This window comes from Lytechinus variegatus, chromosome 3, assembly GCF_018143015.1.
Source record: "Lytechinus variegatus isolate NC3 chromosome 3, Lvar_3.0, whole genome shotgun sequence".
Lineage (NCBI taxonomy): Eukaryota > Metazoa > Echinodermata > Echinoidea > Temnopleuroida > Toxopneustidae > Lytechinus > Lytechinus variegatus.
In genome coordinates, this window is record NC_054742.1 from 25,440,139 (window position 1) to 25,454,538 (window position 14,400).

General features: G+C 37.9%; 1 long non-coding RNA gene across 1 annotated transcript; it reads left to right on the forward strand.

The window, feature by feature from the left end:
• The first annotated feature begins 9,931 nt into the window (after window positions 1–9,931).
• On the forward strand, window positions 9,932–13,795 carry LOC121410601. The gene is made up of 4 exons (XR_005969358.1): window positions 9,932–10,334; window positions 11,530–11,685; window positions 12,484–12,553; window positions 13,151–13,795. It is a non-coding gene; the product is annotated as an uncharacterized LOC121410601 (long non-coding RNA).
• The last annotated feature ends 605 nt before the right edge of the window (window positions 13,796–14,400 follow it).

Here is a 14,400-nt window from a genome sequence, read left to right on the forward strand (position 1 = left end):
GAAATATAGACTTTTGGGCTTTATATCACGACAATACACCAGTCGGTGGACTGGACTTTTATAAGAAGAATAACCAAAGAGTGAGAGAACCGTCAACCATGGACCTATCCATACGTAAAAGAGGTATGTATAACGGACCGGGATAACGGACAGGTGTGTTATTTGGATGGAGGGGGGGGGGGGTGGTATTAGCTCTCAATGTCTTGACGTATATACGTTTTAGTAGACTTGTTAACTGCAAAAAAAGGGGTGAACGCTGCATTTTTTAGTACAAATGTCCCACTTGGCACAAATGTTCCTTGAGTCAAAAGAAAAGGATTCATCCAAAGAGACACGCTGTATCTATGCAAATAAGCAAGTAATTTGCATAAATTTGCATATTAGGTCGATATAGTGAAAACAAGTATTTAAGAATATATATTCAACCAGAATTGCCCTAAAATTGGAAATAAAGACTGAGGGTAAGAAAGGGAAGAAAATTGACATAAAATGGTTGAGATATACTTGTTTATTATTACCTAATTTACATAAATTATGCAAATTATAATTCAAAACAGAGTATTTTTTTCATGAATCCTTAACTGTTTTATAAATAACAGCAATTAATACACAATGTCAACACTCTACATGAAAGAGAATATATTAGCGAAAACATCGATAAGCTTCATGACAGTATTAGTGTCTTAATTTGCTTATATAGAAAGAGGGCAAATATGTCAAAATATATGACGTGATATTGCGCTAAAACGAGCCCAAAACAACCTCTATGTCACAGTCACACTCACGAATCGGACAATAAAGCGATCAATGGTATGTTATTCGAGATAACACAATCTCTACACAATAGCTTCCATCTGCTTCTCGTATCGCTTTTGTTGGTGTATCTGCCACACCGTAATCTATGGGATATACGGGCAAAATGCATTTCGGTATCGGTAAAACACTATCAATTTTGTTTTATTTGTTTCTAATTTGTTTCTCTTGGAAAATTTACAGGAGACATTGCTTTGCAGATTACTGCTTTAATGAAGCCCTGGCACATAAATCACGACAAATGTACCCCCACCTCAATCCATATTTTAACTTTGTTAAAATATATATCTTTTGGAGACCACGAAGTGGCAAAACTACATTCCCCCGCGGCATTCCCGCTACTTTACAAAACCTGTTTGACTTGTATTATCGACTTGGAAAAGAGAGATGTATGAGACATCAGTTAACATGTTTCCTGAAGATAGTTTTTTTATTATTTAAGCCTACGTCCACGGGAGCCCTCCTAATTTACCCCGTCCCCTCTCTGTATTTCGACACTAAATAAAAAAAAAAATATCGCGTTTTAAAGCCACCGGCAAGGGAAATTGCATTTTTGGTATAATAAAGCAACTGTTATATCTATATTTCATATTTATCTATATTATTATTATCATCATTATTAATATTATTGTTGTTGTTGTTATTATTATTATTATTATTATTATTATTGTTCTGCAGTTTGTAATAATGCTCTAGCACAGTGAAGGCTATAACCCAACAGGAGCATGCCTATAGGATACCCTTTCTCCTTTTGGTTTAATGTATTCAAAAATATTTTGTATTTAGAACTCTTAAAAGATTACTTTTGTTTGTATTGATATCGTGGAATAGATTGAGGAGAAAATACTCTACAATTGACATGTAGAAGCCCGTATAGGAACCAAAACCCTATTCGACTTACGATTCCCGTCTCTTAGAACGGATCCTAGGTGGTGTTTCATAAAGCTGTTCGTAAGTTAAGAGCGACTTTAAGAACGACTGTGATGCTTTCTTGTGGTAAATGGTATACACAAAAATGTTCATTAGCGCGTAAGAAAGGTTCTTTACTTTACGAACAGCTTTATGAAACAGCCCCCCTGGTCGTACTAGCAGGGACCCATTTAATAAGGAGTGATAATTATAAATGCAACATTGCCATTATGGCATATACCATGGTAAAATACCTCAACCGCCAGCGCCAATCAATGTTTCCTTGGGAGGCACAATAATAATAAAGGTGTCATACTCGTTTTAGAGTCTTTATAAAACGGAATGTCAATATAATTGCTGCATTTTTTTACCTTCGCATAGATACTGGGGGCGCTCTTAGAATTTATTTGCAAAAAACATAGACCACGTTACGTCAATGACAAACACATTTCGATGAAGAGGTTTTCACTTATTGTCTTTGGTGTACTTCTCAGATAGCCTAATATTACATGGGCTAAATCCAAACCTAAAAAACGGAAAAAAAGGAAATTACAAATATAGAAAATACATGAAACTATCGGAATCGCATGGGCTTTACAAATGACTTTCAAACGTAAGAGCCATTTGTACCGTTCTAATTCCTGTTCGTAAGCATACACTGGCTCTACAAATTAAGGCGTTCGTACGACCATCGAAGAAAATTCTGTAATTGTCTCTCGACCATACAAAATCTTGTGTGGTTCTTATTCCGACACTCGTACGACCTTACGAAGACAGGGTTTGGTATGACATAAACATAAACAAAATCATGGGGAAGACCATCAACCAAGCTGCGGACTTCCGAACGATTAACGCGTAACGATCTTTGAACGCTAAAAATCGTAAATCCTTACATTATAAGATAATGATAATAGTAATGTGACTTATAAAGCGCCAAATCCACTCTGTAGAGTGCTCAAGGTGCATATAAAGAGCCAAGAGTTATGCCAGCCTGAAGCCAGCCTGACACTTGCACGATTTTGTGTCACGCACTGGCACGACTCAAGTCGTGCCAGTGCGCAAACTAGTCGTGAACTGGCGTGAAGTGTGCGTAAACACGTCGTGACATATGTCGTGACTAGGTGCCATGTCGGGACGAGAATTTTGAAATGTTCAAAATTTTGGTCACGACAAAATTTAGCCACCGGGTCGTGAACTATGCGCAAACTGTTCGTGAACTCGTCGTGAACTCGTCGGGACAATGCGGGAGGGTGCGTGCCAGTGCGTGGCAGTGCGCGCCATGCCACGACTGTCACGAATGGTTCAAGAACAGCTCACGTCGTGTTCACGAATAGTTCAGCACGACACCGTCCGAATTGCGCAAACCCGTCGTGCCAATACGGGTAGTGCGTAAACTATGCGCAAACTATGCGTGAACTCGTCGTGCCAGTTCGTGTCTATGTGGACACTGACGTGTACGCATTCGTGAACTATTCGTGAACTCATCGTAAACTTGTCGTGAACTATGCGTGAACAAGTCGTAAAACAGTGCGGGAGCCTCTCAGTTCGTGCCCCAAAATGGCACGACTTGCCACGAAAAAATCGTGGCCAAAAGTCGTGCAAGTGTCAGCCTGGGGAGCGTTTCATGAAAGGACTTGTCGGACGTTTTATCCGACAGTTACTATAGTAACAGTGCCTCTCAGCCAATCAGAATCAAGGAAAGATGTCAGATCTGACAACTTGTCGGACAAAAATGTTGATGAAACGGTCCCCTGGCTTTAGTTATTAGTCTTTAGTTTTTAGATTTTAGAAGATTTTTTTTGTGACAGTTCTTAATACTGTTTTTGATAATTATTGAAAGAGAAAATTAGCATATATCTCATCAGTAATCCAAGAGACAAGCAGGCCTCTACCCCACATCTGCAATTTGTGCTTCCGATTATTATCAAAGCAACTTTGACTCGTTTTATTATTTTGTCGGGGCCTTAGGAACGATTTTTTTCCCAGGAGGTGGTGCCGACTGAGAATAATACACGCAGCACCCTTTAACCATGGAGCTATCTTTGGGGTGCTTCAGCACTCCCGCTTTCCAGAGCCATGGGTACTGTTTACTTTAAATTAAATAGACAAATCCTGATTATTTTCCTTTTTATTCCCTTTCATCTCGTTTTTTTCAGTATGTTTGTTTAGCATTATGGGCCACTATCTCACTTTCAACATGTCTTTAATAAAACTATATACATTATTTGATTATTGTTGTCATTGTTTTGTTTATTTTGTACTTGTCTCCCTTTGGACCCGTGGAAAATGATGGATTGTAAAGCTTATGGTTATAATTATTGGATGTTTGATCCTGAGAAGATTTTTTTATGACTTTATAGTAAAATCAAAATCAAAGTGCGTGTCTGTAAATAACGATATATGTATTGCAGAATGAAAAGCAAATAACTAATATTTGTCCAGAACTTTGGCGTTTTTTTTCTTTAGTCATCAGTTTGGTATATGGGAAGGGGTGCAATGCACCCTTAAATTTTGTAGGAAATGAAAAAAATATAGAATCCTTCGCAAGGAATTATGAGAGAACATTTAAAAGCGTACAAATTACCCGCTTATTAATGGACATGACAAATGGATATCTTATTTTGCACCATTATTATTACGATCCCCCCCCCCCTCCCACCCCGGATGCGCGTACCGTCCGGATCCCACCCACTTGCCGTACATCTCTCATTTTATTTGCCCTTCTTTTCATTGTGCCTATATACGATAAGTGGAAACTGACGTACCATGCATTTATAAAATTAAAACCAGGGGATCCGCATTTGAAAGTAAAAACACCACGCAAGCACCAAGTAAAATATTGCGTCAAATGAAAACTTAAAATGTCTCGAGTCCGGAGAAGCCGTTCTTTGATATCATCATCATCATCATCTTTTCTCAACCGTAGCAGTGGTAAAGATGGTGTAAGACTGGTTCGGCAGATAACTTTAATTGACTGTATTTCCATAGTCATCGGTACAGTCATCGGATCTGGTATCTTCATATTCCCAAAGGGTAACAAATCTAACACCCTAATTTACCTCCTTTTTTTTGCTAATTGAATATAAATGTGATCTTGGAGTGTTTAATTTGTTTCTCGTTTAATTACCAGAAACTCTAGAAGAGAGTGGTATTCAAATACTGATTCGAACCTATTTCTATTTACTAGAGTAGCCTATTTTTCTTTTATCAGGTGTATTGGCCAATACTGGTAGTACTGGATGGGCGTTGGTGGTATGGGTGCTATGTGGAGTATTCTCTATGTTTGGAGCTCTCTGCTATGCTGAGCTTGGGACAACATTTAAAGTATCTGGAGGAGATTATTCCTATCTTCTTGATGCATACGGACCAATACCTGCTTTTCTACAGATCTGGAAAAAGATTGTAGTTGGTAGAACAGGTGGATGGGCAATCAGCTCAGTTTCTATCTCATATTACGTCCTAATGCCTTTCTATATGGGATGTGAAGTCCCTTTTGTAATCACCAGACTCATTGGAGCAGCTATCTTGAGTAAGTAAACTTATCCCTTTTGGGGCCTATATAGTAGCCTTATTTTTCACGTTTTCGTCAGTTTCTTTCATAATGATACCTTCACTTATTGTCCCATTTACACGGCTCGTCAATTTTCGGCAACTTAACTTTTTCTGATGTTGCGGCGTTGTTCTGAATCATTGTGGTCGTAATGTCGATGTGAAAGGGAGGTGAATACTGCCCAATTTCTCAAATTATTTAGGCCTACCATAAAGTCAATGAAAAATTGTTTATTTACTTGTAATAGGGAAAATGAGACAAAATGGCAATTTAGGGCGTTAATTACGCAACTATTATCATCTCATTATCAATTTCATATCCAAACCAACTTTTTCTTATACATTTGGAATTTCCTTAAATCTATCATTCTTTATTCTTAAAAGTGCTCAAATTGTCAAAGTTTTTCGGAATATCCAAAATTGTCAGCACCCGCTTCGCGCTCGCATAAATAATTTTGTTTAGACAGATACCCATCCTGTTCATGGTTAAAAAGTACTTAATGTCAAGTTTTCAGGTCTGAATATCTACTGGTGAGATAAGTTTCCTCTTCATGAGTCACTGCAAAACAGTACTATAAACAGGTCCCTTTTCAGGTCAGTTCTTCGAGCTCGAAATTATCATTGAATTATGCATCTTGATTAAAATAGAATCAATGTTCAATTCTCATATTTGAAGACAGTCATGGAATTTAAAAAAATGAGCTTGCGCTTCGCGCATCATTTATAGGCTTTATCTTGTTTTCAAGAATAAAGTTAAGACGTACTTTAAACTTCAGTTTGTAGTTTTGACTTCCCCCCTAAAAAACCCCGACAAAAGTGAGCCGATCGGAGAAAATGTGGGTGCAAAATACCCCCCCCCCCCCTTATTGGCAAAAGCTGGATCCGCCCCTGAATAAGAACGGAAGTCAAACAGCTGATGTTGGGATCATTTATATTTTATGTTGTTGCTATTCATAAGTTTCGGGTCATGTGCGCTCTTCGGGTAATAGGACACAACGCATCAAGATGGATGCATATTGAACATTAGTTGAAAAACTTACACTTTTTGCTGAAAATGTTATCAAATTTTACCGATATCGTGCACTAAATCCCTCTTTCTCAATATTACAAATGCAAGTTCCCTCATGATGAGCTCATCATGCCCGTGGTTGTTTGTTTTATCTTTTTCAGGATTCTTCTAAAACTATAATGCGCCCCTTGAAAACTCATCCGTTCGGCCCCTAGTTGTATTTGAAAATTTGTTACATGAGCACACCCTCCTTTGCTCCCCTTAAGATGGACCACCTCGGATATGTTTGTTTCCCATCCAGAATTGCGTCCGGTGTGCGTGTATGATATCTTATTTTCTTATAATTTTTTTTAAATTAACACTGCATTGGACAAAAATAAATATAAGGTAATTATTAAAATTTTAATCTATTTTTTTTTAATAATAGTTTTCATAGTTTTAATCAACTCGGTGAGCGTTCCATTAGCCCGCAAGATACAAGTAGTAACATCAGTCTTGAAAGTACTAGGTCTTGGTGTCGTCATCGTCATTGGTATATACCAACTTGTGAAAGGTAAGTTAGGCCTTTGGAAAATATTTTTTTTTTCATTTTAACAATTAGGTTTATCATAAATTTAATTTGGTCAATGGAATCTGTATAGGCCATTGGAGATTGAATCGCCTGTGTTTAGTGACTATAATCATTATCTTCTTTCTGATCAAATGCTATAGTGCTAATTAAAAGGATCACTATCATAATACTTGGTATATGATTTTGAGATATTTTCCTTTTTTGACCTTTTGTTCTTCGACTGATTGTAGGGGATACATCGAACATTGAAACTGCATTTGTCGAAGGGTCTATACGATGGAAGACTTTGCCTCTTGCATTCTACTCTGGACTATACGCCTACACTGGATGGTTGGTGGTTTGTCTTCCTCTATGGGGCAATCAATCTGTGAGAGATTGTGAGGGAAAACCTTTTCATTGTTTTCTTTTTTGAGAGAGAGAGGGCTAAAATTGTATTTAAATTGCATACACCTTTTCTCTAATCACAGTACGGCAGTATGCAAAGAATTAAGGGACAGGATAATTTGGATCATTATCTGACTTACATCATGTACATTATGGTTTTCTACTCTAGAAGTAGTAGATTCTAGTATAGTAGTAGTAGTATAGTAGTAGCAGCAGTAGTAGTAGAATGTTTTTGTTGTTGTTGTTGGTGGTGGTGGTGGTGGCGGCGGCGGTGGTGAAGGTATAACTTATATACAAAGCAGAAATATCACCTCTGCCAATATTGTTTGTCATTATCTTAAATCACAGGCAATTCCTTCCTGCGATTTCTGAGGAAATCATCAATCCGACCAGGTAAGCGAAAAAAAGAGTATTGTACTAAATATTTTGAAATGTTATGCTAGAGAAACGTTTCAAAAACGGGTTATTAGTTCAATATTTGTTTCAATCTGATTATTTTTTTATACCCATTTCCGCGTTGTTTTAATTTCCAAAATGTATAATGGATTTTCAAGAACAAATCGTATGACATAGATATCATAAATTACATAACAAAACATGGATCGAACAATCGTCAAAAACGAAACAAAACAAAAGCAGCAATGATCAGGGAACTGATCTTTTAAAGCAATGCAAAATTGAAGTTGTATATTAGTCGTAACTATATTTGATGATGATTTTTTCCAAGCTTAATTGTCAACTCATCAACATGGGAGCCACGTTATAAGAGGAAAAGGCAGGGATAATCGGGCGATTGCACCGGTTATTTTTAAGAGATGAAAAATAAGGGAAAATAATGGAGAGTTTTGATAAGTTGTTGATGTGACATGTAACTTTAAAATTACCTCTCTTTTCATCTCGCCTGCATAGCAGAGCGAAACTATAGGCGCCGCTTTTCCGACGCCGCGGCGTCATCAACGACAAATCTTAACCTAAGGTTAAGTTTTTGAAATATCATAACTTAGAAAGTATGTATAGAACTAGTTCATGAAACTTGGAACATAAGCGTAACCAAGTATTACTAAAAATTCTGCCCGAGTTTGAGGTCACATGACCAAGATCAAAGGTCGTTTAGGCAGACCAGGGTCATGCACCTTGGACATATTAGAGCAATCAAGTATTACTGGACATCCTGAGTCAGTTTGAGGTCACACGACCAAGGTCAAAGGTCATTTATGATCAGTGAACTTGGACCATGTTGGGGAAATTATAGCTTACAAATATGTACCCAGGCGCGGATCGGGGGGGGGGCACAGGAGGGGGCACGTGCCCCACCCCCTTTGAGAAGCAAAAATAAAATTTGTAATGTAAAATTGTTATTGAAACCGAGGTGTGCCCCCTCCTTTTTTTTTGGGGGGGGGGTACGAAATATCCTTAATTTGTGGTTAAAAACCTTTTTTTTTGGCTTGTCAAAATTTTCCTCCGAAAAATTTGCCCAACCCCCTTTTGGAAAATCCTGGATCCGCCCCTGTATGTACCTATTTTCAATTTAACTTGGACATAAGGGTAATCAAACATAACTGAACATCCTGTGCAAGTTTAGGTCACATGGCCAAGGTGAAATGTCACAGGGTCAATGACCTTTGGCCATGTTAGGGGTATTCGTTGAATTGCCCTCATAACTTTGAAGGCTTGTGGATCTAGAACATGCAACTTGGACATCACAGCAATCAAGTATCACTGAACATCCTGTACGAGTATCAGGTCACATGACCACGGTCAAAGGCTATTGTGTTTAATTGCCGTCATAGCACTGAAATTTTATGGATCTAGTTCATGAAACGTGGACATATACATGTAGGCAGTGGCGTAACTACGGGAGGGGGGCATGTGCCCCCCCCCCATCGGCTGACCCCCCCCCCAAAAAAAAAAAAAAAAAAAAAACGGGAAAAGGAGAAAAAGAGGGAGAAAGGAAGAGAAACGTACTGGGGAAAAAGAAAGTATTATTCATTATAATATGTTATATCAAATTATAATTATGTTGTGGTATATTACATAAGAAATATTTTTTTCATAACTTTATGAAACGTAATTCACTCAGGGCCTACGTCTTCATTGTTCCTGGTGCTCGCATTTTCTGTTTAACGAGATATATCATATGTAATCCTAATATACTAAAACCACCCGTTTTCAAGTCGACATACACCAAAAATATTTCCTCGCACTTCGAGATATTGTTTTATGTTCAATACTATGCTTCTTTTTCATGACTACTTAGAGTGATTTCCCCCATTTTAAGGTCTTAACATAAAACATTTCCTGTCCGTGTTTACGTTCGCATTGTGGATTGGTGATATCTGCTCTCCATGAATTCCTAGAATCAGTCCTTAAAATGTCCCTTTTCTGATCTGAATATAAAAGATTTTCACGTTCGCATTAGTGGATTGGTGATATATGTCTGCTCTCCATGAATTCCTAGAATCAGTCCTTGAAATGTCAATTTTTCTGATCTGAATACAAAAGATTTTCAGGCTCGCGCTTCGCGCTCAAATCATTTTGGCTAGTGAAATACGTATGTTCTTAGTAAATTCCTACAAAAAACAAGCCTTAGAATGCCCCTCTTCGTATTTGAATTCTTAAATTTTTAGCTTACGCTCGCAATATTTGATTAGTGAGATGCGTACACTGAAAAGATAACTTTGTCACAAGGCCCGATTAATTCGTCAATCGGGGTAAAATAATTTGTTTTGCGATATAACTGTGAAATGACAAACTCATGGTAGTAACATAACAAATTGATCGAGCACTATTACAAAGTTTCAACTGGTGTTGACAAAAACAAACTTGCGCATGACTGATTTATTTGCGTGACGACTCTTCACAACCGTATTTGACAAATCCTCTTCGCGGTCAATGTAGAAATGACGAGTTTAAGTCGGCCGTAACGAATTATATTACAAATTATTTGCTGAAAAACAAATCAATTTGTTGAGGCAAAATGCATGACAAATTTAGCTCCTGAAGACAGTTCGGGACACCCCGCACATAATCAGCGTCTTCGAATCACTCGCCGGTCGCCGTGATTTTGCTGCGAAGCAAGGCTTGGGTAGATCGTAAAAGGTAAACTTTTATACTAAAAAAATAAATTAAATGATTGATTAATGCATTCGATTGTAGTATATTACTGTGGAGATAACTATTGTATGAAATTCTATAATAGTGAGGTTTTTTTCACCGAAATATTAGTAAATTGAGTATGCATACCTGCATGCTCACGGCTACCTCGAGCGAAGTTCGTGCAGACTTCACTACCGGTACTACACTCCCGTCTCCACCTACCCGAAAGTACCGGTACGTGGAGTGTAGTGTACCGGTAGTGAAGTGGAGTGAAACCTGCACGAACTTCGCTCGAGGTAGCACACGAGCATCCCATGCACAATGACAATACAATGTAGGCCTAAGCTTATAAAATGCGATTGACTCCAACAATGTCGAATGCGTGTACAATGTATACCGTACTGTGTGTGTCATGTGTGTCTTGCCTGGTCTTGACCGAGTGTCCTGTACTCACGTACGTGTAGACTATCTAGGCTAGTTTCACCAGTCTAGTAATACGAGGTAGGCCTAGGCCTTTTTAGGGCCTAACTTACATGTTTTATGTTAAACTTAGACAATCGTTATGTTTCGAAAAAAGTAGGCCTATTATGGGACTAGGCCTAAGTAAATGTAATATCATAGGCTAGGCCCTACTTGTTATCAGTCAATATTTGTACTCAAATTCAATAAGTAGCAATAAGGAGAGACCTGTCTGGACTGCAGACTGTTTGCTACACTCATGTCTCATGACAGTCAATAGTGTTGGCCCAGGCCTAACTTACTTACTGACTACCATATGATTGCCAGGCCTTTTGACATGGCCTTGGCCTACATGTATCTACAAATTAATCCGACTGCACATTCCTATGCCCCACCGACGTCATTACGGGGGCAATTTACACATAAACTAGCATAGTTCGCTTAGATTTCGATTTGCGATGTTCACTGTCGCAAGCCACATGAACCCTACCAAAGATGGTAGGGTTTATGATTACAATTTTATAAAATTAATGCCTGAAGTAGTCTAAACAAGATCTGTACAGGAGTGTGTTTGTGGTTATGATAAGCTAGCTGATTTACAGGCTGAAGCTGTATCTTTCTTGTCAGTAAAATTATAAATCCAATCAGCCTGTCACTATAAACACCAATAAGTTAACATGTTCAACAACACCAGCATTAATCTAGTGAACAGGGGTCATGATGTTTTTCATATTTTCAGTTTCTTGCAGAGTTTCGCAGGATTCATGGTGAGGACCTAATCACACTGTTCAACCAAGGACTACAAAGACTGGCAGAACCCCTTTCTGGACTTCACAAAGATAGATGCAAATGAGCCAAGAAAGATGTGACAGTTTACTTCCCGGAAGCTAAGAAGGTATTCTGTTATTCGGATTTTTTTAATTTGTAACATCACACATTAAAAACCCAAAATGTTATACAATGGAAAAATAATTTGTAACATTATTCTCTTATTATACAATGGATAATTATCTCTTCATTCCAGGGTGCCACACATGACAAAAGGAAACTGTAAATACACTTTAAGAATTGAAGTTCGAACCCCTTCAGGCAACCAACTTTATGCTGACAAAGGCATGCAACCATTTTACACTCGCACTTGGCCTAGTCACTTGATGTAAAATGGATGTGTAATATCAATGTCCAACAATTCATGAGTTTGTCTCTTATGCCTGCCTAAAAGTGTTTAACTCCTGTCCATTTGTGGTCATTTTTGAAGCTGACATTCTGAGATAATTCTTCATTGAATTTGGTTTTTTTCTTTTCTATCTTTCAATAATTTGAGCATTAATAGACAGCTGTTAGTTATGAAGCATGTTGGTATTTAAATTTAGAATCGTTGGCAGGGCCAGAATTTGGTGCGAATTGATTCGCTGATAAAACAAGGTTCTTGTAGACAACTTTATGTGTGAATCAAACTTGATTCTTTCAAGCTGGTATCATGAGAATGAAGGCAGGAAGCTACTCATTAGTTTTGAGCAAAATTACAGCTCAGAACTTCAGTCCCTTCAATTCATTCATGATCTAAAGATTGCGGTGGTAACGTGGTGGTATAATCAATGTTGGATTCCAACTTGCAGAATACAAGCTTCTGTTTTGATTTAAAAACATGGTGCATTTTTTAAATTATTGACATTTCTTAATCTGATTCCAGAAATTGCCATACAGATTCTACCAACCTTTTTCAAGGAAGACCTGGTGATATATTCATCTCAAGTGACAAGGTATGGTACCGCATAACCAGTTAGAAGTAATTTTACAACATTGACATAGACTAGATTATAAGTTTCATAAAGCCAAAACCTAAGAATCATATTTTAGCATTCTTTTGCACTCCGCTCTACAACTTTAGACTGCTGAGTCAACTGGTGGGTTGTGTTTATGACAAAGTACACTGGTATTATGTGATCAGGTACTTAAGATTTACATGCATGCTATGTGTGTTGTGTGATAACACAACATTCCAGTCAGCCCACTAGCATGCAGTTGCAAATTACAGCACCAAACAAAGTTGAATACATTCTGAGTGGTGGAATTTTGTTAGTTTTGCATTCTATCAGAGTGATTTATTTGCCAAAAATATTTTTATATCTTATTAATGTTATTTGAATAATAATTGAAAGAGAAATATTTCAATCCAAGTAGGGTGAAAAATATTGTGTGTTGCTTGCTAAGAAATCTTATTGTTTTTGACTCCGCCTGCCCATCCATTGTCCCATAATGGTGGGCCAAGTTTCTTCAAAAAACAAACATATTTCTTGTTGAGAAGCTAAACCACATGCATTGAATAAGAAACCCTTGTTATTGTTTTTCATTGACAGGTTGATACGAAGCCCATGTACATACGTGTATCCTGCAATCAAGAGGAATCATATGAGCTTGTTCTGGAGGAGCAAAGAGTCTGTCAAGTCCAGGATAAAGTGCATGCATTGGCTTGTTAAGTAGCTGGTTTTTATTTTTTCATTCAGCCTATGGCTATGAGCCATCAGTCAAGAATTCGTGAGTTTTGCCAACTTGGAATTATTCAGGTGAAAGATGCATGTCCTGTTGATAAATCTGTTATCAACCTTCTGAACATGTTGAAGAAGAAAGTGCCCTCCAAACAAGGGAAGTAACTGAAGTCCGGCTGAAGTCATGGAACAGCTGTTTTTAAGTCACACAGCATGTCCTTTAGGTTAAAATTGTTACAAGTTTAAAGATTGTAAGTACATGTATGTACAGTTGTATTGATAAATTGTGATTTTTTGAAAGAGATTTGAAAAAGAAAGTTTAAAGTCACATTCAGAGCACAGTAGATGGAGATGGCTCACACACTTGATGAAGCATATTCTATGGAAGCTCAAAAGTGCCACCGAGATGTTGAGAAGTCGACATCATGGTAGCAAAAGATCAAATGACGAGATCCTGGATCTCATCATGTCCACATCTTTCAGAAGAGATGATCAGCAGACAAGATCCCGGATCTCATCATGTCGACATCTTTTAGAAGAGAAGACAAGATCCCAGATCTCGTCATGTCGACATCTTGTAGAAGAGATGATCAGATGACAAGATCCCGGATCTCATCATGTCGACATCTTGTAGAAGAGATGATCAGATGACAAGATCTTCTATCTCGTCATGTCTACATCCAGTGGAAGAGATGATTTGGTGTCATGATCTCGTAACTCGTCATATCTACATCTTTTAGAAGAGATGATCAGATGACATGATCATGAATCGAAGATCTTGTCATCTGATCATCTCTTCTAAAGGATGTCGACATGACGAGATCCAGGATCTTGTCATCTGATCATCTCTCCTACAAGATGTCGACATGACGAGATCCGGGACCTTGTTATCTGATCATCTCTTCTACAAGATGTTGACATGACGAGATCTTCTATCTCGTCATGTCTACATCCAGTGGAAGAGATGATTAGGTGTCATGATCTCGTAACTCGTCATATCTACATGTCAACATGATGAGAACCTGGATCTTGTCATCTGATCATCTCTTCTAAAAGATGTCGACATGATGAGATCAGGGATCTCGTCATCTGATCTTTTGCTATCATGATGTCGACTTCCC